This window comes from Ammospiza nelsoni, unplaced genomic scaffold (genome assembly GCF_027579445.1).
Source record: "Ammospiza nelsoni isolate bAmmNel1 unplaced genomic scaffold, bAmmNel1.pri scaffold_55, whole genome shotgun sequence".
Taxonomy (NCBI): Eukaryota; Metazoa; Chordata; class Aves; order Passeriformes; family Passerellidae; genus Ammospiza; species Ammospiza nelsoni.
Window position 1 is genome coordinate 226,064 of NW_026683193.1, and position 26,950 is coordinate 253,013.

The following is a 26,950-nucleotide window of genomic DNA, read 5'->3' on the forward strand; positions in this document are numbered from 1 at the left end:
CTATGGCAGAGGAATATCCCACATCCAAGGATCACAGAACAGGTCTTCCAGTGTGGGTCTGTCCAAGGAGTTCACGGATAAACACCACCTGATCAGGTCTTTGCACTCTGGGGAGAAAAAGCAGAAACTGACGGTCAGCCAGAGAAGGCTCCTGTCTGCTTTGCCCCACTATTCCCATGCCCAGGCCATGCTGGATGTGCTCAGAGCTGGGCCTAAACCTTCCCATCAATTCCCTGTTTTGGAGGAGAGCAGAACATGTGCCACCTCCTCAGCAGCTGCCAGAGCGGGATGCCCACGATCCCGCTGCTGGCTCCCAGCACTGGGACTCCCCCTGTGCCCAGAGATGAGGATCCACCTTGAGAGAGCCTTTGTGGCAGCGGGAGCTGGCCCCAGCTGAGGTTCTGGCCCCTCCTGAAAGGGTGCTCCCAGCAGACCATCTGGTGCAGCAGGATGCCCAGGGACCAGACCGTTGCTGCCTCGCATGGTACCAGCCAAAGTTGTTCCATTCCGGGGGGCTGTACGACAGTGTTCCTATGGAATACAGATGGAGTTCATCAGGGGGATGCTGCTGCTCCCAGAGCCTGGCCCCAGCATCCCTGCGCCTGCAGGGGCTGCATCAGGGGCACACAGGGTGACCACTGCCCTCTTGCCAGCACCTGGGACTTGTGCACAAAGTTAGGGTTGGAAAAGAAGCCTCTGGTGCTGGAAGAGGGCAGCCCTGGCTAGGCCCGACCATGACATGCAAAGGAAAAACCCACTCCATGCTGGGGAAAAAACCTGCCCTTATCCTCCCTGCCTGCATTGCCCCAAAAATATTATGAAGTCAAGGCAAACAGGGCGAGTGGACCAGTCCAAGCCCTTCCTCTCATCTGCACACCAAAGTGGCTGGGGCACAGGTTCCGCCCTCCCTCTCTGCTACCCCCACCCACGGGGGGTTTGGTCGGGCTGGCTGCCCCAGCCCAGTCCCAGTCCTGGGCAGAGTGGCTGGCAAAGGCTGCCAGCAGGGCTGGAAGATGGCTGCCCACCCAGCCCTGCTCTAAAGCAACTCAGCTGAAGATTCAGTGCCCTGACTGGCAGCAAAAGGGAGAATCCCCGCTGCCACAGCCAGCTTGGGCTGGGAGATGTTGGGCCATGAGACGTCAGCAGCGGGAGCACAGCCCTGAGTAGGCTCACCTGCAAAGTGAGTGTAGACTGTGTCCTGCAGGTAGGTGCCACAGCCAAAGTCAATCAGTTTGGCCTGCCCGGTGTCCAGGTCAACCAGGATGTTCTCTGGCTTGATGTCCCTGTGCAGGACCCCGCAGCTGGTGCAGTGCCGAACGGCCTCCAGCACCTGGCGGAACAGCTCCCGCGCCACCTCCTCGGGCAGGAACTGCCGTGCCCGAATGAAACGCTGCAGGTCCTGACACTGCTCTGGCCGCTCCAGCACCATCACGATGCAGTTGGGGAGCTCGAGCCACTCCAGCAGCTGGACCACACCGGGGAAGCCAGTGGACACCTTGGCCAGCAGCACGACCTCCAGGGGTGCGCTGGTGCCGTCGGGCTGCGGAAGGAGCACGACGCCGTCAGTGGGGCCGATGCCGTGCCGGGCCTGGGGAAGCCCTCAGCCAGCCCGGGATGCTCTGCGCCCTGCGCTGGCCCCACGCCCGCTCTCCCTCGGGGCGTCCTGGCGGCTCCCACCGTGCCGGGCCCCGGCTCATCCCCGGCCGGCAGCCCCGGCTGCTGGCCCCGCTCACTCACCAGCTCGCCCCAGTGCCGGACGCGGTTCCGTGGCACCCTTTTGATGGCCACCTGCAAGCCAAGGGGAGCAGCGGGGTGAGCTCGCTGCCCGCACTGCGAGCCCCATCCTCCGCCCTCCGCCCTCCGCCCTCCTCCTCCTCCATCCCCTCCTCCTGCGCCCGCCGCCGGCCCCGCCGCTCACCGGGGCGCCGTCCGAGAGCCGCGTGGCCGCGAAGACTCTGCCGAAGCCGCCGCGCCCCAGCAGCGATCCCAGCCGGTACCGCTCCTGCAGGGCCTCCTGCGCTGTCCCTGCGGGCGGGACGCGGCGGTCAGCGCTCGGCCCGGGGCCAGCCACGGCCCCCGAGCGCCCCTCACCCGCCCCGGGCCGGCCATGCCCAGGCGTTCGCTCCCGGGAACGCGGCACGGGAGGCTCGGGGCCGGCGGCCGCGGTGCCGAGCGGCGGAGCTCGGGCCGGGGAAGCCGCAGCGGAGGCGGCGGGAGCGGCCGCGCCGCGTGTGTGCTCCGCGGGCCCCGGGAGGAGCCGGGGCCGGGGCCGGGGCCGGGGCCGGGGCTGTGGCCGGGGGCGGGGCCGAGGTCGGGTCCGGGGCCGGGCTCGGGCCAGGCGGAGCCGAAGGGCGGCGATGCCGCCCCCGCCCCAGGCACTGATGCCCGCCCAGCAGCGCCACCGCCAGCACGGCCAGAGCCGGGCGGAGGCGAGACCGCGGCGGGACGGCCGGGGCCGGGCACGGGGCAGCCAAGCCCGGGGCCGGGGGCGGGCCGGGGGCATGGCCCGGCCCTGCAGGGGGGAGGGAGGCGGGGAGAGGAGAGGGACGCCGGGCAAGGGACCCCGAGAGAAGGGTGCCCGACAGAGGGAAAGGGAGAGAGAGAGAAAGAAGAAGAGAAAGAAAAAGAGAAATAGAAAGAGTGTTTAAAACTATCTGTTTGCTGCTGCTGCTGTCGCCGCTGCTGCTGCCGCCGCTGCCGCTGCTGCAACTGAGGCACCGGGGCCGTTCGTCCCCGTGTCCGTTCCCCGCTCGCCCCACGAGCCCCACGTTCGAGCCCCGCGCGCCCCGGGGACAGCCCCTCCGTCTGCCCAAACACGGGAACTTTGCAGCCCTGAGCCCGGATGCAGAGCCCTGACTCCTGCACACTGGCACAGCGATCCCCTCGCTCGCTGCTGGGCGTTGTCCTTGCTGAGGGGCAAACACTGTCGGGCCACCTTCCCTTGGGGTAGGATTCCTACCTGAGCCCAGCACTGCACTTTCACCTCCAGTGTTGCTTTCCAGTAAAAACAGGGGAAGGAAAACTGTGTGTGGCTCATGGTATTTTAGAGTGTCTAAAAATCACTACGTCATCGATCTTAGAGATGAGATGCATCTGGAATTACTGGGATGCAACATGAAAAAGGGGAGCATAGAAATAGATAAGGGAAAACATCTTAGATTGTTTCTTTCGTTTTCATTTTACTTCTGGAAAGCTGTTTCAGTTTTCCAGGAATCTTCTCCTGTCTGCTCTCCCCAAGAACCTCTCATGGAGAACGAGGTCAAGTTTCTGTTGCAAGATTTTCCATCAGGGAATTATGCCACATGTGAAGTTTTCATTGTGACTGTTCTGGTTTAGGGCAAATTTTGGGAGGAAATCTCCAAAAGGGGTCCATCTAGAAAGCAAGTTCAAGCGTCCCCTCCCCGACTAGTTCAGGAAAAGACTTCCCTTGAGAAAAGTGAAAAACCCCAGTTTGTTTAACAAGTAAAGTAATCACAAGCATGAAAAATGAATAATATTAAATCAAACCTCTGACAATGCTGAAGAGATGGCAAATTCAGAAAGTCCTTTTTGTGGGTTGTAGTTGGCTGCCTCGGTCTCTTCTAAGTCCCTCTGGTGCTGGAATGCAGTGTCCCAGACCTCGGTGGGCCACAGGTGTGAGCTGCTGCCGGTGTTTTTCTGGGTTTTCAGTCCAGAGCAGGTTTAAACAGTTCCAAGAAAAAAGAAAGTCACAGTCCAAGGAACTTCCCTGCCCCAGCTAGCTAAAAAACAATTGCTAGACATGGGCTGTGAAGGCATCAGGAAGTTTCCAAGTCTGAGCACTGGCGGTCTGTCGACGGAAGGAGACCCAGACATCCGTTGATCATCATAGGCCTAATTTTATTGATCAGTACGGCGGGTTAAATACAGTTAATAATAAGCTTCATACATATTGCAAAAGTTGAGCTCAGGATTGGTCAGCTTACATATCAGCATCTACGCTTACTTTTACATTCCTATGGTTCTACTTTTGATACTTTTCACATATTCTCAGGATATATTCAGGAATATCTCTACTCCCTTTCCTCATGTTGCAGCAAGGTCACTGCTGACCTTTCCTTTTAGCTTGCTGACTGCTGGCTTTTCTCTTTCAGCTTAACCAGCGGCATTATTTCAGCGTGGCCTTTCTCAGCTAACCAATTATTAATAAATCTCTCCACATTTCCCCCGTTTTCTTCTTGCGCAAGGAGATTAGTTTGCCATGTTTTTGCTATTGTACGGCTGACCATGTTTTGAATACAGTTAAAGATACAAGGCAAAATAAGCAAAAACAGTAAGATTACACCTAGCAGGCCTATAGCATAGATCACAAGGTTCTTCAGCTACGGTCCAAGTCCTAAGCTTTTAAGCCATTCGTCAATTCCTAAACCGTCTTCTTCCTTAAGTTTGTGAAGTCTCTGTTGCAATTCTTTTATCTTAGAGTGAACGGACACTGAATGATCAGACAGATTCATGCAACACATTCCCTCAAACTCTTCACATCCATGCCTTTGTGCTAAGAGCAAAAAATCTACAGCAGCTCTATTCTGCAAAACAGCATGGTTAACACTTTGCACATCTGCAGTTAACATGTCTAGAATTTGTGATGTCTTGTTCAACTCATCTTTTGCCTAGCATCTTAATTGTTTTGTTAAATTCATGGCTTTATTGGCAGATCCTCCTGGCATGATAGTTGAAACTACTACCTGTTTGAATGTGCCCCAAAACCGTGGATCTCCTATCTTGCTGCAGTCTAAATCATGTATGCTACGTTTTTTCCTGTTTGAATTTTGACTCAGCTGCATTAGCAAGGACACATTAGGGTGAAACAGTGACAATTTTCCCAAATAACAGGGTCCACCCTGTGGTTTAGCTGGTATGCCATTCCACGCCCTGTCTCTACAAATCAAAAATATTCCTGTGGGTAATTTCATTGGTGCTGTGATATTTGTGCCGTTACACTGATTGTAATGCTGTGGAGAGAATTCACTCACATTCAGGGATGAATCTAGGGTGGCCCATGTTTCTTTAGGTTGGTTTAAATTCTGAGCACCCAAAAGTCTGAAGCTAAACTATCCACCAGCTGTAGTGTTAGATACGCTGGCATTTGTACTTCCAAAAAGATCCAATTCCTCAGGAGGAGAATGCAAAGAGGTGTTAAGTGATTGGATTAGTAAGCATTGACGATAGCCATCACTCTGACCTGCAGTATACCCTTGTTGCACTGGCAATGTGATGTTTGACATGTTAGACATACATAAGGTTTGGTTGTTTATCAAACTGCAAAATTCTCCAGGAGACCACACCGGAAGTCCCACCAGGCATGTTCGAAATGGGTTAGTGACTCTTCCAAGACTAAGACAAAGTGATGATTGGTTAGTTTGATTAGCAAGTGTCACCCATAAATTTTCTCTTGGTTGACTAAAGTGTGTTATTCCTACTGCTTCACTTGCTACAGCATTGAGCAGTATAACAAGAACAAACCTCATTTTTCTTTCTGCTTGCTTTGTTTCTCCCTTTCTTCCTTCTGCTTGCGTTGTTTTTCCTTTCTTCGCTGTTTTTTCCCTGGTTTGTTAGATTGTCTATTGTAAGGCTGAGTTAATTTTTGAATATACTGATCTAATTCTAAATCAGCATCCTTGCTCACAGGTATAGCATGAGATAAGTTTGAAGGCAAATCAGCTTTACAGCGAGCTGCTATGATGCGTGAGGCTTTATTAATTTCAAATATTCTAAGGTTTTCCTGCAACTTCCACCTAAGATATGCTATAATCACTTGTTCTGCACTCTCAAAAAGCTGTAATCCTGTCCGTCCTGGCAGGCCAGTACTTTGTTCAAGAGCTCTAACCTAGAAATAATTTCGAATCCACTTTCCAGAACAAGGTTTACACCATAAATAATCTACTGACCTCTGTGAATACCAATAAACCTGATTACAATCTGCACAATGCAAAGCTACCCATGCATAGCATTTATCATTATCCCTTTTGCAAACATAACAAGGAAGTGAATATAAGTAAGGACCAGTATGAAATTGTGGTTCTTCAATCCAAAGCAACCAATTCAATGGCGGTGATCGCAAAGCCTCTTCTGCCTTTTTACTGTATGAGGCTAACAGCTCAAGGTCTCTCTTTAACACAAGACGTATCTTATTTCATAATCGTAGTTCTTGTTCGTTATCCTCCTCAACAACTATATCTTCCCGAGGGTCCCACAACTGTAAAAGTGTTCTAATCATAGAAAATTAATTAGCAATCACTGATACCCTTATTCAAATGAGACCCTTCCCCTTTTGCCTTCTTTTTCTTATCTGTCTTTAATCTTGCTGCTCCTGATTTCACTGGTCTTGCCACTTGCAAACTCAATTTTTGCAACTTGTCAATGCAGCAATCTAATGCTCTATCAGGATCCCCTTTGAAGGGTCCTACAATTGAATGCTGTGTTAAAGGCACTAATTTCCTACACTTTATAGAAACTATACGTGATTTACTTTGAACCTTAATTCTATTCACAATACATTGTAGTTCCCATCGATAATAAGCAAGAATTTTCTGTTCAGGAGACTCATAAAGATTTAAAGCTATATATGCATTTTGCCCTGTTTGTCTCCTTAATTCATCTTGCCAACTTTTACTCCACGTGTGCTCTTGTTCACAAGTATGACACCACAAATCCCACAATAGTGATTGTTCTATCTAAAAAGTTCTTTCACAACCCCCACAACGTAGAGCTATCCAGGCAGCACAATGTGGATTGTAACAGTCAAGACAATGTAGTTTCGCTGGATTCGTTAAATGAAAAGTTGATAATGAGTTAATAAAACCAATCAGCTCCTGGGCTGTCCGATAGTGACGTGTCAGTGCTCTGTCTACCGCTTCCGAGTACCCCTTCAATTGAAACAGTAGTGGTTGTAGGACTAGAAGCAGTTTCTTCCCCAGTCGCTCCCTGTCCTCCTCCGTAAGGCGATCCACCAGAGGCTGCATCAAAAACAGGTTTAGTCCACTTAGCAGGCACTCACAAAGGCCTGTAGGTGAGGAAACACAAAGATACCCCCGACCCCAATATAATACTTTTGCAGGTTTTTCCCATAATCCTGTACTCGGGTTCTTATACTTAACCCAGACCTCTGTTTCCTTAGTATTTTCTTGACCTGACCTCGGATGATGTTTCATTGCAGGGGGGGTATCATCTTCCCCAAAAATGCATAAATGGTTAATCACATACAAAACTTTAGCTAAACATGCTTGTGGATCTGCCAAATCTTGATGTTTTTCAATATACTGCTTAAGGGTACTGTTTGCTCTTTCCACTATTGCCTGTCCAGTAGGAGAGTGTGGAATACTTGTCACGTGCTTAACAGACCACTGATTCAAAAATTTCCGAACCCTAGCACTTACATAAGCTGGACCATTATCGGTTTTAATACTCTTTGGAACTCCTATAACAGCGAAACAACTTAACAGGTGTCTGATAACATGTGTAGCTTTCTCTCCTGCCTGAGCCGTAGCCCATATGTAATGACTATATGTATCTATGGTGACGTGCACATGCTTGACTTTACCAAATCTGGCTATGTGTGTAACATCCATTTGCCATTTCTCATTTATTTCTAAACCTCGAGGATTTACCCCGATGCCTAGACCTATCCCACCATTATGATAACTACATGTTGGACATGCTCTGACAATGGCCTTGGCTTCTGACAAACTCAGCTCAAAGTGTTTTGCTAATCCTCTTGCATTTTGATGATATCTACTATGTGCTTCTCTGGCCAATGTGTGCTTGTCAATAGGACAAGAATTATCAATGGGTAGGGTAACCAATTTATCTGCACGTTCATTCCCTTCTCCTAAACCTTCAGACCACTTATGACTCCTAATATGAATCACAAAATATGCTGCATTTCTTTCTCGTAAAGCCTTCCTTAACTGTATCAGTAACTCATACAATCGTTTATTATTCACTTCTTTAATTGCTGCTTCCTCTATTCGTTTGGCTACTCCTGCAACATACATAGAGTCTGTGACCACATTTAAAGGCTCCTGTAAGTTGGATACCGCCCATACTACTGCTAACAATTCCAAAGTTTGTAAGCTATCTGCAGGGTCTGCTGTGAGGAGTTGATGCTTCCATTGTCCCTTTTCTTGCCAGGTAACAGCAGCACGCCTTGATTTCTTTCCTGCATCTGTAAAAGCTGTAATAGCTCCTTCTATGGGGCGTTCTTCTCTCAAAGGTCGAGTGATCTAGTTCCATTCTGTCATCTATTGCAAAATTCTAGGCACTAATTTACTAGTCTCTACTTTAGCAGGTGACATCAATAATGCTTCTTGTAAATTCTTTGAATTAATCAAGTACCAGTCCAAGGTTTCTTTTTCCATAGGCAATCTAATAGTAGCAGGTTCTCTACCATCCACTTCAAGAATTCTGAGACGCCCCTTTTTGATTAATGCAGCCAATTGTTCAATTTTTGAAGATATTGTTTTCTTATGCTGTAGTGGTGGTGATAACCATTCCAACACCCGTATCTCCCCCGTTTTCTTCTGCAACTGAGAGAGGGCACCAAGCAAGTGGCAAGGGCTATTCTAGATAGTAAGGTCAATGGGGTGGTCGAGTTGTCGACGAGACACATACCCTTGCTGTACACAGTTACTAATTTGCTGCAAGGCAAGATGATGTTCTTTTGTCAGGTGTACAGGAGTAGTAGGGTCCACGCCTCTCAACAAAGGCCGTAGGGCTTCTAGTAAATGATTTGGTATTCTCACAATAGGCTTCAGCTACTGTAAGTCTCTCAGCAACTTCTGTGCATCATGTAAAGTTTTAATGTCTAATTGTAATTCTAATTTTTGTGGTATTACTATTTGATCTATCAGAGTCTATCTTAAATATTTCTAGGGCTTTGTAGCTTGAATTTTCTCTGTAGCAATAACAAGTGAATATGCAGCAAGAGTATTTTTAATGGTTTCAATCTGTAAAGAGGAGAATGGCTGTTGCTGTGCAAACAAAATATCGTCTATGTAATGATATATTATAGTTGCTGGCTATTTGCGACGTAGTGGCTGTAAAGCAGCATCAACATAAAGCTGACATAAAGTGGGAGAGTTGCGCATGCCCTGCAGAAGAGACATCTATTCAAATCTTTTATCTAGTTCTCTACGATTTATTGCTGGTAAAGTGAAAGCAAATTTTTTCATGTCATGAGGATGTAGGATAATAGTGAAAAAACAATCCTTTAGGTCAATAATTAAAAGTGGCCAGTGTTCTGGAATCATAGCTGGATTTGGAAGACTAGGCTGTAAAGCTCTCATTGGTTCTATTTGGTCATTCACAGCTTTCAAATCGTGTATCAAACGATATTTCTCTGATTTCTTTTTGATTACAAAAATAGGTGTATTCCAAGGGCTTGTAGATAGTCGTAGGTGCTCTTTTGTATATTGCTCTTGTATCAATTCATGGGCATGCATAAGACTCTCTCTTTTTAATGGCCATTGCTTAACTACTACCGGTGTATCTGTTTTCTAAGTGAGTGGAATGGGGAAAGTCCAAGCAATGGCAATTACCCCAAAGGGTGTTGATTAGTTAACACTACTCCTAATTGTGTTAAAATGTCTCTTCTAATTAAACAAGAAACTGTAGGAGGTAGTTGAACAATTGAAAACACAGCAGATATTTGTTGATTCTTAATACACACAGACAAAGACGGCGACTTGCTTGCCAGTGTAAATCTTCTTACTCCTGTGAGCATGTTTGATGAGGGAAATAGAGGTCAGTGTTGTGGCTATGCTTCTGGAGAAATGATGCTAGTATCTGCTCTTGTATCTAATAATCTATAAAGGGTAATGCTTTGATGCTCATAAGTAATTCTAACTTTTTGCTTTGGTCTATTTTGTAAATCTACAGTTAAAAGTGTAACACTAGTAGAGCTAAAACTTTTTTCATCTCGTGTTTGTCCAGTAAATGATTGTATTCTTGATGTCATTTGTGACAGTGGTATTAATTGTGCAATGCGTTGTCTTTTTGTAATTTTAATCGGAGGATAAAGGGTGTAAGCCATGATTTGTATTTCTTCAGTAAAGTCTGCATCGATAACACCAGGCAAAACAAATAATCTCAACATAGTTATAGAAGAACGTCCCAGCAATAATGTTCTACATGTTTGTCTATTTAATATAAGAGGGCTTTTTATTCCAGTGGGTATCTTCTCAGGCCGATTCGTCATTAGTGTGACGTCTACTGCTGCTGATAAGTCTAAGCTGAGGCTCCCTGTTGTTGCAGGTTGCAGACAGGAGGTGGCAGCGATGTCACAGCAGCTGCTGGTGTTCTCGATGTCACGGTGGCAACTTGTGTCTGGGCGCGGCCCCCGAGATGCGCGCTCCGCTGATGGTTTCTCGACTGGCGCTTACAAGCTGTAGTGTTGTGGGAGCTGGATTGGCAGCGTTGACACTATACACCAGTCGCTCGGCAGGTTTGGCGTGTGTGTCTCTCATTGTCGCATCGGTAACACTTAAGGAATGGCTTCAAACTTCTTTGCGTGGAGCCATTTCGGAGAGGAGCAAGAGCAGCTAACACTTGATTTTGAGCAGATTCTGCTTGCTTTTGTAACTCTAATCTTAATTCCTTTAAGGCTTCTACTATAAATGCTTGTGAAGCTGTTGGCATTAATGCTATTCGCTCTAATGCTTTTTCAATAGTCTAATTTGCTTTTAAAGTAGCTAACACTCTCTGGGTTGCTGGATTGCTATTTTGCAAGGCACACTGCTTCAATAGCGCCCCCTTCATGTAGTCTGCGACACCGGCTCGATCTATGGCAGTAGCTGCTCTATCAATAAAATTTTCAAATGATTCTTCTCTTCTTTGCTTAATACTTATATAAGCCGGTAACTCTCCTGGCTCTTTAACTATATCTATTGCAGCACGCACTAACTTCATAGCTTCTCTAAGTTTATCTGGTCTTGATATCATCTGTGCCTCTGTACGTAAATATGTCCCTAAGCCTATCAGCTCTTCTACTGTCACTTCTTGTAGTGGGTCTCTCTGGGCTCGTTGTACAGCAACTGATTTGTTCACCAACGCTTGCCAATGGGCGTTAAATAGTAACTGCTGATGCTGAGTAAATATCAATCGAGCTATTCTTCTTAAATCATTAGGACATAAAACTTGAGTATTAAAAAGATAATTTAGCATTTGCTTAACAGGTTTACTTTTTACTCCAAACTGACTAACCGTAGAACGTAGCTGAGTTAACAGCTTCCAATCTAAGGGAGTATATTCTGCTATATTATGCGTAAGGTTCTTCTGTGCATCATAGTGTGGTGTGTATGTAACTGGGCATGCAAGACTAGAAGCTATTTCTACTGCTTCACCATCTCTCATTTGCATTACTTCTTTCACCAAAGCAGCTTAAGCTTCTCTCTTCTGTTTAGCTATCTCTTCCCATGGATCACGGTGTGCCCTTGGGATGGGATCTGACTCTTTAAGGGTGCTATGCTGCTGGCGCTTCGGTGCAGGCACTGAGTTTTCGCACGGGGAAGGCAGTGAAGCAGAGGCTGGCTCGCGCGGGGGAAGCAGGGGAAGCAGCCCCCCCGCAGGAGCTGACAGTGAAACCGGAGCCGGCTCAAGCTGAGACGGCCCGCGGGGGGCAATCAGCCCCCCCGCTGGAGCTGTAACTGGAGCCGGCTCATTGAGGGGAAGCAGCAGAGGCAAGGCTGACGGCGGAGGCGAAGCTGGCTTGCTCCCACTCTCACCGTCCGACCCGCCCGAAGCCGGTAGCGGAGGCAAAGCTGGCTTGCTCACACCCCCACTATCTGACCTGCCCGAAGCCGGTAGCGGAGGCAAAGCTGGTTTGCTCTTACTCCTACTATCCGACTCGCCCTCCCCCTCAGACAGGAAAGGTGCAGACGGTTCCACTGCGCCTATAGGAAAATCTTCTACACTACTTTCCTGGGGACCCTTAGGCATAAGTATCTTAGTTACAGAAGGTGCCAGGGGATCATCCTCATGACTATACCCTATATTCCTCCTATGAGCTTCTGTTGCCCTTTCTGCTGCCTTTCTCTCAGAGACCTGCTGCAGTAACGTGTTATACACCACCCGCCATAACTTCTCGAATTTCTTTGCTGACTTATCATCGTCCAACACTGTATCTCACAATATTTCCCCAAACTTCTTCCACTCTGCTAGCTCATGAACTGTATGAGGGTTAGAAAAAATACCCTTAGCATGGCCATAGGCTAATAACCCTGGTAACTCTTTTTTTAAATCTATCTCCTTTATCCCACGCCGCTCTAAATAGGCGGTAAATAAATCATATGCTGTTTTAATCAGCGCTGTTGCAGCTCTCTAGGCTCTTGCGGCACGTATTGGCTTAAGTCTACCGTTGTGAACCTTAAGGGTGCTTCAAATTCCGGCACCGTCCCTGCTGCCGGGACCCAAACCCAACTTCCCGACCGTGGCGTAATCCCTTTTTCTTTTAATCGAGAAAAAGGGCAGAGATTCGGTTATGCCCGCATTCTCCACCATTTGTCGACGGAAGGAGACCCAGACATCCGTTGATCATCATAGGCCTAATTTTATTGATCAGTACGGCGGGTTAAATACAGTTAATAATAAGCTTCATACATATTGCAAAAGTTGAGCTCAGGATTGGTCAGCTTACATATCAGCATCTACGCCTACTTCTACATTCCTATGGTTCTACTTTTGATACTTTTCACATATTCTCAGGATATATTCAGGAATATCTCTACTCCCTTTCCTCATGTTGCAGCAAAGTCACTGCTGACCTTTCCTTTTAGCTTGCTGACTGCTGGCTTTTCTCTTTCAGCTTAACCAGCGGCATTATTTCAGCGTAGCCTTTCTCAGCTAACCAATTATTAATAAATCTCTCCACAGCGGTCTCAGCTAACACCAGAGCTGGATGGTGCTGGAGCCAGAACCTGCAGATTTCCAAATTTTGGCTTTCTGTGCCAGCAAATCGCTGGACTTGGGCTGTGCCAGCACTAGGAAGTTTTCAGATCTGGGCACTTGCGTTGCCAGCAAACACCAGATCTAGGTGATGTCGTTGCCAGTGATAGAAATCTGCTGGATTTGTGCTCTGCTGGCATTGAGAAATTTCCAAATCTTGGTTCTAGTTACATGAAACACAAGATGTGGGTGGTGCCAGAGCCAGTAAGAGGAAGCTGCCACAGGTTTTGGATTTCTGTGCCAGCAAATTGCTGCACTTGGGCTGTGCCAGAATAGGGAAATTTCCAGATCTGGGCACTGGCAGTGGCAGCAAACAGCCCATTTCAGGCTCCAGGCTCCAGGCAGGACTGTATCTGGATGCCTTCCTCTTTGTCTTCCTTCTTTCCTTCCTTATTTCTTGGGATCCTGTGGCCAGCAAACTCCAGATTGTGCAGTGCTGGCAAGGGGAAATTGACAGGTTTTAGCTTTCTTTGCCAGCAAATTCTGGACATGGGTGGTGCCAGAAGAGGGAAATTGCCAGATGTGGGCACTGGCAGTGCCAGTGCACACCAGATCTGGGTGGGGAATGTGCCAGCACCAGGAAATTGCCAAATGCTAACTTTCAGTGCCAGCATATTGCTGGAATTATGCTGTGCAGGAACCTGAAAAATTCTGGATCTGGGCACTTGTGGTGTCAGCAAACACAAGACTGGGTTGCTGTAGGTACCAGGTATTTGCAAGGTTTTGGCTTTCTTTGCCAGAAATTACTAGACTTGGGCTGTGCTGGCACCGGGAAATTCCCGCATCTGGGCACTGGTTGTGCCAGCAAACACCAGATCTTGGCATTGCCAATGACGGTAGCAAGGAATTGCCACATTTTGGCTTTCTTTACCAGAAAATGGCTGGACATGGCTCTGCCAGAACAGGGAAATATCCAGATCTGAGCACTGGCAGTGGCAGCAAACACCAGGTCTGGGCACCTGTATTGGCATCAGGAAATTGCCGGATTTTGGCTTTCTGTGCCAGCAAATTGCTGGACTTGGGCTGTGCCAGCACTGGGAAATTTCAAGATCGGGGCGCTTGTGCAGCAAACACCAGATCTGGGTGGTGCTGGTGGCAGCACAGGGAAGCTGCTGGGATCTGGCTTTCTTTGCCAGAAAATTGCTGCATTTAGGTTTTGCTGGCACTGAGAAATTTCCAGATGCTTATTTTCTATGCCAGCAAACTGCTGGAATTAGGCTGTGCAGGCATCTGAACCATTCCCGATCTGGGTACTGGCGGTGTCAGCAAACCCGAGATTGGGTTGCTGTAGGTACCAGGTCTTTGCTTGGTTTTGGCTTTCTTTGCCAGCAAATTGCTGCACTTGGGCTGTACCAGAATAGGGAAATACCAAGATGTGGGAACTGGCAGTGCCAGCAAACACCACATTTCAGGAAGGACTGGATCTGGACCCGTTCCCTCCCTGCCTCCCTCCTTTAGCAAGCTGCCAGAGGGGCTGGAGAGCAGCCAGGCAGAAAGGGACCTGGGGGCACTGATGGACAGCAGGCTGGACAGGAGCCAGCAGTGTGCCCAGGTGGCCAAGGAGGCCAGTGGCTCCTGGCCTGGCTCAGGAATGGTGTGGCCAGCAGGAGCAGGGCAGGGATTCTTCGCCTGTGCTCAGCACTGGTTGGGCAGCACCTCGAGTGCTGTGTCCACTTCTGGGCCCCCCAATTCAGGAAGGACATGGAGGGGCTGGAGCGTGTCCAGAGAAGGGCAACAAGGCTGGGGAGGGGTCTGGAGCACAAGAGCTTTGAGGAGTGGCTGAGGGAGCTGCTGGGGTTGTTTATCCTGGAGGAGAGGAGGCCCAGGGGAGACAGGACAGTGTCAGGGCACAGGGTGGACTTGATGATCTCCATGGCCTGTTCCACCCTTGCTGATTCTGGGATTCTCTGAAACCACCCTTGGAGGAGTTGCAGGATGAGCCCTGGGCCTCCTCCTCAGAAGCTCCAGCAGCCCAGGTCCCTCAGCTTCTCGTGCCAGCCCCAAAGCCCATCCTGTCAGTCCTGCAGAGCCTCTGCAGCTCCTCCTCACTGCCCAGAACAGGGAGCCCCAGAGCCAGACACAGCAGCCCAGATGTGTCCCCCTGGCCTGGGGTGCCGCTGGCAAGGGAGCAGCACCAGGCACTGCAGGATCCTGCAGACAATTGATCTGAAGGCCAAACCTCCTTAGCTCCTTCTGAAAGAGCAGGAACAGTTCCTCATTCCAGAGTGGTGGAATGCCAGGCACCACAGCTCCGGGTGAGGACTGGACACAAGTTTGCTCCCACTGAGTGCTGCAATGGGTTCTGCAGGAGCTCTGGGCTCCTGTGCTTGCCCAGCACAATGAGGAGAGAAGGAGCCAAGTGCACTGATGTGGGAAATGGGTTTGTAGATAGCTTTTAGGGCCTAGTAGAATGCCCACAGCGTATGAATCTGTATATAAACCTTGAGACAAGAAATGGTAACTTAAAAATGCCATGGAATAGGACAGATATTGTTGAGAGAGAAATGAAGCTGGAAAAAAGTTTCAAAAGATGGCCTTGCAAATAAGATTTTGGAAAAACAGAGCTATGAAAGATGCATTGTAGTGGGACCCACGAGGGGCAGTTTTAATAATTGGTTTTAAGGCATTCACAACGTGGCATGGCAAAAGGCTGATAGAGCAAGAAACGCTTATAATGTATTATAATTAGGAAGTAGTTGGCTTCTGATTGTGGTGGCGTGAATTATAACATCTGTATTGTCTCACCCTTCTCATGAGACTGAAAATGGAATAAAAGTTTTTAAAACACCTCTCAGTGTCCCCATCTCTAGGTCAAGAAAAGAGTATTATCCAACACGCTGACACACCTTTGCCTTGAGCATAGCCCAGCCTGGACCAAACACACTGAAAGGTTTCCCCTGTGGCCCATGTCTCGAAACATCAGGTCTGCTGTTTGACAACTCAGGTTGGGTTTGTGTCAAGGAGTTTCCCTCAGAAATACTGGGTTTGTCTTCCTCTGTGCCTTCCCCTCAGGAGCCTTGGGGATGCTCCTGTGTGAAGCCATCTGTCTCACACAGTTTGAGACAACTTCAAACAGGATATTGTGCAATAAGTTGTCTCCTCTAAAGTGTTCCAACAACCCCTTTCCAGCAATAGGAAATTATTACTGATAGATGAAAGTGGAAAACCCCCAGCAGTTTATTATCAAACAGAATGCCCCCATGACACGCGTTCCAAGAAGGCGCCGGGGTCTCTCTCGGAAGAACAGGAGCTGTCACGGAGCAGTTCAGGCAGCTGATGGAAGCTCGGGGACTCATCCGGCGTCGGCTTTCTCCCACGGCAGAGCTCCATGGAGCGGGCAGGGCAGTGAAGCAGCTGGGCTGGAGCCCCTCGCTGCCTTGTCTCCCCGGCGTGGCTCAGCCCACAGACTCTCGGGCTGGGAGCGGGGCCGCTCCGCTCCTGCCGGCACCGTGTCCCTGGGCTTGGACAAACAGTTTCCTGCCAGGAGAGCCCTGCACACTGCTCCACAGATCTTTCATAAAGGCCCAAACCAACTCCAAACACTCTGTCTGCAGCAGCTTTTCACAATGGCTGCAGCAATCCGGGACAGCTGCGAGTGTCGGAAGGCTCTTGAATTCTGCTCTCTGACAGCAGAATTCTTGATGATCTGATGCAGTTTTATTCAGATGTAACATGAGAGCTGAGGTTTTTTTGTTAAAATATTTCTTGATGACTAACAAGCCTTGGGTGCATGAGGTACAGGACTGACATGCGAAGGCATGAGCATATCCTCCAAAGTGGCCAGTTTAATTGTCCATTTTATTACTCTTGTATTTACTCCACACTAATAAGGAAAACCAAACTTTGCTTGGAGGCAAAACAGGCATGGGATACATTACAGTCCCTTGCAAGCTCACCAGGGCTGGCAGTGACACAGCAGGCAGTCTGCTTCATTGTGAACCACTACAGAGCTGCATCCCAATGTGGTTTAAGTAGCGTGGTATTATTAAGAGCTCCTTTTCTGCATGATACAAAAAGGAGATCCCAAATGATCTTCATGCAAGCATGCAGTAAAGAACTGCTCCTGCTATCCTAACGAAGCGTTTGCTTTGGCAATTACACTCTTCCCATTCATCTTTTGATGCAGACACTTCAGGTTTTCCCCTACACCCCTGCAAGGCTGGCAGTCGCTGTTTCCCATATCCTGTTCTTCCCTAGAGATGGTGCAGTGGCTGCTTTGAAACAAAAAGCCCTGAGATCTGGAGAGCTTGAAGGAGCATGAAATGGAAATTAAGTGCTCATATGGGTAACACCCAGGCCTGCACTGCCCAGTGCTCTGCAGCATCAGCAGCAGCAGGACCATGCATCATTCCTGTTGGTGGATGTTCGTGTTTCTGGTGTGCAAGAGCAATGACTTTGAGGATGGACAAAAATGCCCCTCTTCAAACAGTGGGTGTGCAAGGAGGTGTGAAGTTTCACAGCCTTTTCTAGGATATTTTAGAAAGATCTAAGAGAATATTGTGGCATGGAGCAGGTCCCTAATTTTGTCTCCAGAGAAATCCCCAAAGGGCACATTCACTCTGCTGCTGATGGCAACCCCAGAAGCTCATGGACCAATTTTCCCTGCAATGTGCCACCCTGCCTGGGCTTTACTGGGCCGGGACTAGACCCAGAGCTAAGCAAACACAGGCAGCCAGGTGACATTGTGTAACATCAGAAGCTGGCAACCATGAGGACTTTGCTGTCAAAAGGGTACAGTTTGCACTGGGCCCAGAAGTGTTTTTTCCTTAAGGCAAAGCAAATTGAAATGTGAAATTTAAAAGCTTCAAATGACTATGAAAGGAAACTGCAGAATAATTTCTGGAAGGGCAGCATTGTCAATGATCATGCAGCCCACCAAGAGCTGGAGCTGAATCCAGAATTGCTTCTTCCAGCTGTGCAGGAATTCACTACATTGGCAAGCACTGGTCCATGGGAACAAATGATCCCCTAGCTCTGGGCTGAATGGCACCCAGGCTGCAGTGCAGATTTGAGGAGCCCTTGTCACTTGTCATTGGCCTCCCAGGGCACTCATCCTTCTGCAAACAAGGTGCAAACAACACAGCTGGAGTGCTGTCCCAGGTAAATATACATACAGGTGACTTTGCCAAAGCAGTGCATCTTTTCCCAGTGAAATCCATGACCTCTTCTTACCTATGGAATTGTGATTGAAGACACCTGTGAGCCAGATCTGTGGGAGATTGCAAAGGAGCAAAGCTTTGGGATTTGGGCACACTTCTCTTGGTTTCTTTGCTCAGGCCTTTGGTGAGCACAGAACACACCTAGGTAGAAAACCTTTGACTAGACAGATTCTTTTGGATCCATTTTCCCCCAAACATGTCAATGTGTGGCCCTGTTGTAATGCCAAGTAACAAAGAGCAGCACAAATGACACAAAGAAAAGGTGGCCAAAGAGGAAGAGGAGAGGCCCAATGATGAAAGGATGTGGTGGGACACTGGCACATTGAGTGAGCTGCACTCCTATAATCTCTAGGCTAGCAGGTCCTGGTCACATATTCTTCTCTTGGTTTATTTATTTATTTTTTTTAATTTACTTTTTTTTCCATCATCAAAATGAAATATATACAATCAAAAGTATGCCATCAAAACTTAAAGACACAATCAAAACACAATAATTCAAATTACATCTAAAGATCAAAACATACGTACAGCTCTAACTATGAAGCCTATTGCATCAATCCTGTTCTTCAAACACTCTTCATACAGGCGGCAGATTCTTCCTGACCAGAGAAAACTTCTCAGTAAGACTGTAACCAGCCAGATCTGCAAAATGGAGACACAAAGTAAAAAGAGGCCACCATGCAAACCTAAAGCAGCTGAACCTCCATATTTCCTGGGACACATTTCCTGCAAACTTCTAAACAGCTGCACAGGGAAACATGCTCCTGCTGGCAGACACTGAGGCAGGCCAGGGCAAACCCTGAGCCACTTGCCCAGAGCTGGCACAGGCACAGCCTGGCCTCTGGGCTGCCCTGGGACAGCAGGGAGCCCAGAGCCCTGTGCTCTCCAGGAATGGTTCAGCTGCACATGCACCCTCCTGCTCCTCTGCCTGCCCCACAGCTCAGCAGCCCCACAGCTCCAGGGGCACTGGCAGCAGCACAGCTCATTGCAGGGGCACGTGCAGGGCACAGCTGTTCCCTGGCAATGTGCACAGCCTCTCTGGGCTGCCACAAGACCCTTCCTGCCAGCAGAGATTGGCCCAGCTCCCCCCTCACCTCTGTGTGAGGCTGAGCCATGATTGCCTTCACCTTGTCCTCAGTCTGGAGCTGCTTCAGACCCCATGCCATGACTAGGAAGGGCAATGGAGAGAGCAGGGGCACATGCACACCCTTCGTTAGGATTCTGTCATTTTTGGCACAGCTCAAAAGGCAAATCCAGAGGTGTCCAACTCAGCGCTTCCTCAGCTTTCTGGAGAACATCTCGCCTTCACCAGCCCAGCATTTTGGAGAGGTTTTCCCGCACATGTGGAGGCTTGCTGGCAGCACATTTCTTCAGCTGGGTGCCCATCACCTTGCAGAGGGCAGAGGCCATCTTGGTGGCCACGGTGCGGACGTTGGCGCTCCGCACAGGCAGCGCCTTGTTCTCCAGGTAGGACCAGAGCACGGGCAGGGCGTCGCGCTGGGCGACTTCAGGGCTCCTGGCATGAACCCCGTGCACAAGCACTGCCGGGACAGAGACACAGCTCCTTACCCACCAGCCTCACTGCAAACAAGGATCTGCCTCTGCTTCTGCTTCTTGCCAGCCTCTCTGGCCAAGAGCAGCAAAACAGCACCCAGAGCCCCTTGGTCCAGAAACGGGCAAAGCAGCTGAGCATCCTGGAAACAGAACCACCAACCCCTCAGCACTAATTGCTCCAACCAGAGCCTTGTCCCTGTGGCAGACTTCCTACCTTTACTAAATTATTTCACAATCTCTGCATGAACAATGAATGAAATGTCCAACTGCCTTTGATTTCCATTAAGAAGTTGTCTAAACCCACACTGAAGATTTGGAAATGCACCATAGAGAGGAAATTGAGAGATTTCTAATAAAAGGGATGATTCCATTTTTATAACTGATGTCAAGTACCAAATGTCTAATCTGATTCTGCCCTGTGCTCAGTGGCTCACAGCAAAGGGCAGGATTAGAACACACCTCAAAACTCCAGCCCACCAGAGATGGCTGCTGCCTGACAGCTGGATGAGAAACATCAGTGGCCAGCTGGTGTCTTTGGCAGAATGCTTTTGGGGCTTCCTACAAAGAGCTGTTTCAAACCTCAGAGTGTCTTAGACAATTACCCAGACCCCATTCCTGTGGCATTTGAGCATCTCCACATTTTAATGCCATTTGCCCTCCCAATGTTAATGGCATTTTTTCTTATAATATCCACTCAAATAGGGGTGTAGAGAAAGAAAAATGCTTCACAGGAGACTGAAATGTAACCAAAACACGAATGTTTTCTCATACTGTCTCTGCAATCTCTCTGCCCATTTTCTGAACTGAACTATATCAAACACAGACAAATGTTTACTAACAACAGGCTTCTTGCATGGCAGATTTGGCTGAGAGAACAAAACCTAAAATGCTCTGGAGACCATTCTTATTTTCTGATCGGACAAAATGTTTTTTAGCAGCAATTTAGTATTCTGTGGCGGAAAAGACTTGATTTTCTCTATGCTGTTAATCCACCAGCAGACATCAACATTGAAAGAGCTCCTGCAAGTACCCAAAACCAATTCTGCTAAGCAGGAAAGGGTTATGGTACCCATTTTAAAATGGGAATTCATTTGAGTTTAAATGTAATTAAAGACATCGGTAACTACTGAATGTAAGGAAAAGCTGTCTGTTCCTACTAAATCTCAGAGGGAACACCTGCTTTTTCTGAAGTAGTCCTAATTCATGGTTAATTCCTTTATTTGAAAAAGAGATAAAAACTGCTAAACTAAAGTCCCTATTGCTGGATGTGGTAGTCAGGGAGAGGCGCTGCGGAAGATTGCCGCGATGTCACGGAAAGGCAGGACCCTCTGTTCCCCATAGATAAGACCCTCAGTTACTCATAGATAAGAAATTAACATAGGAATGTGGCCCCACTAACAGTAGGAATGTTGCCCCACTGAATCCAGTAACTTTCCACTCCTTACCCAGTACTTTTCCATTCCCTACTAACCATAGGTAAGAAGGACAAACCCCTTTTGACGTAGAGACCCCCAAGACTATAAGACCCCATGAGAAGAAGTAATAAACGCCTTTTGACCGTCCACCACATTGGTGTCTGCGTGTGTCATTGGCCCGAACGGCCCTGGAGAGTGGGCTGTCGAACTGTACCTCAGAACCAGGTCGCCTGCCTTGGTATAGAAGGCAACATTCTGGTGCCGAAACCCGGGACAGCGGCTTGCGCCCGGCGAACGGGGACACTCCTGGAACGAGGACGGCGGCTGCGGCAGCAGGTCTGACCGCAGCGGGGGGGGACGCCCCCCGGACCAGCGTGGACCATGGAATCCACAGCGAAGGTCGTAAGTCAGGCTCATGAGCGATGGGGAATTAAAGGTGAGCTCAGGAATTCTAATCTTGCTATTGCAAGGCTCCTAGAGCTGGGGACGATCGAACGTCCGGTAAATATATTATATTCGGAAGCGCGGGAGAAGTGCACTGCTGCCTCAGCAGAGGACTCTAAGTCCGCAGGCAGCGGTAAAAACCTCAAAGCGTGGGGGAAAGTAGAAGAGGCCCTACGCAAGACGTTAGAAGAACAGGAGACGCGGGAAGCCGCGCGTATACGTTTATTAGCTACACCAAAGCTGGGGGTGGGGGCCGCGACGCAGACCGCCTCTGAGAGCGATCGGATTGAAGGCGGGAATATGCGGGGGCTGGGCGCGTTCCACCCCTTCCCGAGCCCGAGTCCAGACCCCCCGGAGCCCCCAGGAGACCCCCCGGAACCCCCAGGGGACCCCCCGACCTTCCCGCGGAGCCCGCCAGGTCCTAGCCCCCCCGCGGAACCGTCCGAAAAAGCCGCGGTTTCTCTATCCGTCTCTTCCCCGCCGGCCGCCGGTCCGGCGCAAGAAGCAGAGCAGCGCGCGCGATGCTTCTGGCAGGGACTCGCGGAGGAGGCGTGGAACGAGGCCGGATTGTCGGACCCCGCCGGGATCGGTAAAAACTCGTCCCCGCCATGTGCGTTTAAAAATGGCGCCGAACCACATGGCGAGGGCGGAAGGGAGGAGGCGGGGGGCGGAAACGGAGTCAGCCTGCTTAACAATGCATGCGCGGGCAAGCGGGGAGACGGGGCGGCCACCGCGGTAGAGTGCAAAACCAATCAGAGCGCTCTATTCAAATTAGGTCCTTATAGGGTAAGGACCTCCCCTGGCAGGAGGCGGGGGGACCCCAGGGGGAGGAAGCAGCACCGCCCCCAAAGGGAGGAGCGAAGTCGAAGCCGAACAAAACGGCACGGAGCGCCGGAAGTGTACCGGCAGTCAGCTTCCGGCTCAAAGTCAAGTAACAGCTGCTCAGACAGCTCGGAAGAGCCGACCAAGTCCGGCTGGGACTCGGAAACCGAGAGAGCAGAATTGGTGCGGTTTCGAGCGAAACCGAATAAAGCTTTAAAACAATATCGGGAGGCAATCGCAACACAAACTCACCGATTGGGGAAAAATAAAAGCAGCCTGTGGGGACCGGGCACCGGCAGCCTCCATGCACGCTTTCCCGGGGGGGGTTGCCAGAGCGTGGGGGAGCCAACAAAGGGCATATACCCCAGTTAACCCAAAAGAAGCCAAAGCGATTTCAGAAATAGGGATCAACTCAGCTGTAGTACCCACTCTCGAGGACAACCTTTCTAGCAATAACGATCTGCTCACTTTTGATATTACGCAAATAAACTGCATGCATTTTCATGGGGCGGGGCGGATTGTAGTTAAGCAGGAATGGCAGGACGACCGCGTTAGCCCAGGCTTCCGGGGAAGGGCAGCAACTCAGCGAGCTGTCTCCAGCCGGCACAGCTTTCCCAGGCAGCACCCGAGAGACCCGCACGGGTGAGACCCAAGCACCAAGGGTGTTTCTGTGTGATTTTGCTGTTGGGGCTCGTCGCCAGAGGGCAAGCCAGCCCAGACCACTACCCCCATCGGCCATTCAGGTGGGTCATGCGACACCTTAGTAGTGGCGAAGCACTCAGAGAAATCACCACACCAAACACCCCATCCTTCGTGCTCCGCATCACCAACCAGTTTCCAGGACAGCCAAGGGTAAACCCCTATTCCCCACACATCACACACTCGTACCTATCCTACTGGTGCCCAGCTTCAAACCCTGGGAAAAGCTACTGCAATTACCCAGGGTGGGGATATTGTGGGCACTGGGGCTGCGAAACCATAGTTACAGATGCCAGACCGTCGGGGCCTGGGTGGGATCCACAAGAGCCAGACAAATTCTTACAGTTCACCTGGGCACCCATCGGCTGCAAAATACCCTTCTTCTTTTCGCGAAAACCCCCATCGAAACCAACATAAAATCCCTAACTTTCGGGCGTGCACTGATTACAACATGACGGTTTTGCAGCCAGATCACCAGCTGGGCCACGGGCAGAACGTGGACAGTGGTCCTTCAAGGGTCAAAAGAGAGGGTGAACGTGCAAATTATCAGGCTCCAACCGTCAGCACCCCGAGCAGTCAGACCCAACAAAGTGATTAAAAGTGTGCCGAAAGGGAGAAACATAACCTACCCCAAAACCTTACCCACAGGGGTCAGCAATGTCCCGACCGGTCAAGCGGAAACCTTTCAGATGAGCCGCTTAACCGAGTCAGACGCAGACCCAATCCTTCGTATGTTAGAAGCTACCTTTGTATCCCTGAACGAATCCAACCCTAACCTAACCGAATCCTGCTGGCTTTGTTACAATGTCAAACCCCCCTTTTACGAAGGAGTCACTTTAAACACTCCCTTCAGTTATTCCTCAGCCGACGCCCCTCACCAGTGCAGATGGGATACCCCTCGCAAGGGAATCACCCTGAGTCAAGTCACAGGCCAAGGCAGATGCTTTGGCAATGCAACCCTAGCTAGGCGGAAAGGCAACGTCTGCACCAAAATTGTCAAGCCTAACAGAAAAAACAATAAGTGGGCAATCCCATCCGCATCGGGGATGTGGGTTTGCCAGCGATTCGGAGTGAGTCCCTGTGTGTTCCTTCCCAAATTCAATGACTCTAACGACTTCTGTGTTCAAGTTCTGATTGTTCCTAGGGTTTTGTACCACTCAGACGAAGAGATGTACCATCTTCTTGAGGGACCCAGCCGGATCCACAAAAGAGAAATAATGACAGGTATAACTATCGCAATGCTGCTCAGCCTGGGAGCAGCAGGAACGGCCACGGGTGTCTCAGCCCTAGCGACCCAGCACCAAGGACTGTCCCAGCTGCAGGCAACGATCGACGAGGACCTGCAGAGGATCGAGAAATCCATCTCCTATCTAGAGAAGTCGGTCTCCTCACTCTCAGAAGAGGTCTTGCAGAACAGGCGAGGACTGGACCTCCTGTTCATGCAGCAAGGGGGCCTGTGTGCCGCCTTGAAAGGGTTTCTATGCAGACCACACGGGAGTCGTGAGAGACTCCATGGCAGAACTCCGGAACAGACTGGCTCAGAGACAGAAAGACAGGGAGGCCCAACAGAGCTGGTACGAGTCCTGGTTCAATCAATCACCTTGGCTAACCACTCTGATTTCTGCCTTGATAGGTCCATTGGCGATGCTGTTTCTAACAGTCACCTTCGGACCATGCCTGCTGAACAAGCTGGTCTCATTCGTTCAGAGCCGCCTGGAACGGACCAACATCCTGTTCATAGGGCGACAACAATCGCTGTGAATTCAACCAGGGAATTCAACCAAGGAACACTGCCAGTCACGAGATTTTCTAAACTTGTCTGGCAAAAGCTTACTCAGGTTTCCCAAAACCCCTTTCCCTTGTTAAGTTACAACCTTATACCTCATTTCAGTGCCTATGTACATGACTACCTCATTAATTTGTGAAAAGGGGGGGGAGATGTGGTAGTCAGGGAGAGGCGCTGCGGAAGATTGCCGCGATGTCACGGAAAGGCAGGACCCTCTGTTCCCCATAGATAAGACCCTCAGTTACTCATAGATAAGAAATTAACATAGGAATGTGGCCCCACTAACAGTAGGAATGTTGCCCCACTGAATCCAGTAACTTTCCACTCCTTACCCAGTACTTTTCCATTCCCTACTAACCATAGGTAAGAAGGACAAACCCCTTTTGACGTAGAGACCCCCAAGACTATAAGACCCCATGAGAAGAAGTAATAAACGCCTTTTGACCGTCCACCACATTGGTGTCTGCGTGTGTCATTGGCCCGAACGGCCCTGGAGAGTGGGCTGTCGAGCTGTACCTCAGAACCAGGTCACCTGCCTTGGTATAGAAGGCAACAGCTGGAGACCTACTTTATTTAAATGCTCTTTAAAAGGCCTTTGACATTCCCAATTGCTGAACATGCCCTTTTGAGATTCCTAATGAAGACACAAAGTGTATTAAACCTTGCATTCAAAGATGTTGGAATAATTAGCAGTGGATTTAGCCCCAGTTGAAGCAAGGCTATCAATCATCTTCTCTGCTATATATTGAGATTATCCTTTTTCCATTCCTTGGCTATTGCTGACACAGCAAGCTCCGCTGAGGAATCAATTATCAGCTGCATTTGTAGCATTTTGGGCAGCGCTGACACAGGCAGACACTGTGCACACCCTGAAAGGCTCAGTCCAAGGCCCCTCTGACAGCACAGGCAGGGAGCCTCTGCACTCTGCTTCTGTCCCTGTGCCCCAGAGGCTGCCTTGCACTAAACCTGTGCCTCTGATACCTCTGTTGAGTTCTGGCCTAAGCTGTGACCCCCAGGCTCTGCACGGTTCAGCCTCAAAACTTTCCAAGAGAAAAACAAGAATTCTGTGAGTACAAAACAAACTGATGCCCTGAAACAGCATTTGCCACCATTTCCCCTCAAAGATCACAGATGTCCCTGAGCTCCCCAGAGAGGAGCCAGCTGGGGCATTTTTAGCCCTCCCTTTGCTGGAGGTGGTTCTGAGATGCCCCAGTGAGAGCTCAGCCCCAGGCCGAGCGCTGCCCCCATCTCAGGTGCTGCCCAGCTCTGCAGCAGCCAGGGAAAACCTGCCAAACCCACCTGCCTTGGCTATGGGGCAGCAGGGACAAGCTCAGCACCTCCTGGTTTGGAGGAGCTGCTCTGCTGTCTGCTCACAGGCATTCCCTGTAAATGCTCCCTGGGAAGAGCTCTTGGCTCAGAAGGGGAGGCCATGCCTGTGATATGCTCGGTGACATCCAGCAGGGCTTGGCCACTCAGGTGATTCCATTGGTAGCTGAACTCTTTCAGCAGTGACACTTTATCTACAAGGGAAACACACGTTTCTGCTCACTTTTCTCAGGTTATGAAAGGAGAAAGGGCAGGGCCAACCCCATTTTATAAAATAAAGTACATTCTGCTGGATTTTGAATCCTTTTCTTCTTTCCTTCCAGCCTACTTGGCAGGGTTTTAAATTCTAAAAGAAAAGCTCTCCTCTCACAGTTGTAAATCCAAACTTGTCTGCTGTAGCAGGAGCTGTGTTAAAACATTTCACATCAGGGACCTCGAGAGTTCAGTCACATGGAAGCAGTGAAAAGGTTTTGCATCCCAGAGCAAACAGGAAGAGCCCCATATTCGGGTCACAGAAAGGCACTGTGAGCCTTGTGAGCCAGTGTGAGAATCTGTCCAAATCTTCCCTCATCTGCCTCATGATCCTTGGGAGACCACTGAAGACAAGACCCCGCCCTGTCTAGAATCTCTGGCTCTGAAGGAGAAAAGTCACATGCCACAGGCCCTGAGACCTGAAAGCTCAGTGTTAAGCTATTGTTTTCACAGGAGTGTTCACTGTATGCTAAGAAGGGGCACCATGCCCCGTTTGCAACAATAGCAGCTCTGGAAGCTGTCCCACCTCTCGGCCT

General features: G+C 49.6%; 1 pseudogene; it reads right to left on the bottom strand.

Annotated features, from left to right (window-relative positions):
* Positions 1-21,468, bottom strand: LOC132087212 (serine/threonine-protein kinase pim-2-like; annotated as a pseudogene).
* Between the last annotated feature and the right edge of the window lie 5,482 nt (positions 21,469-26,950).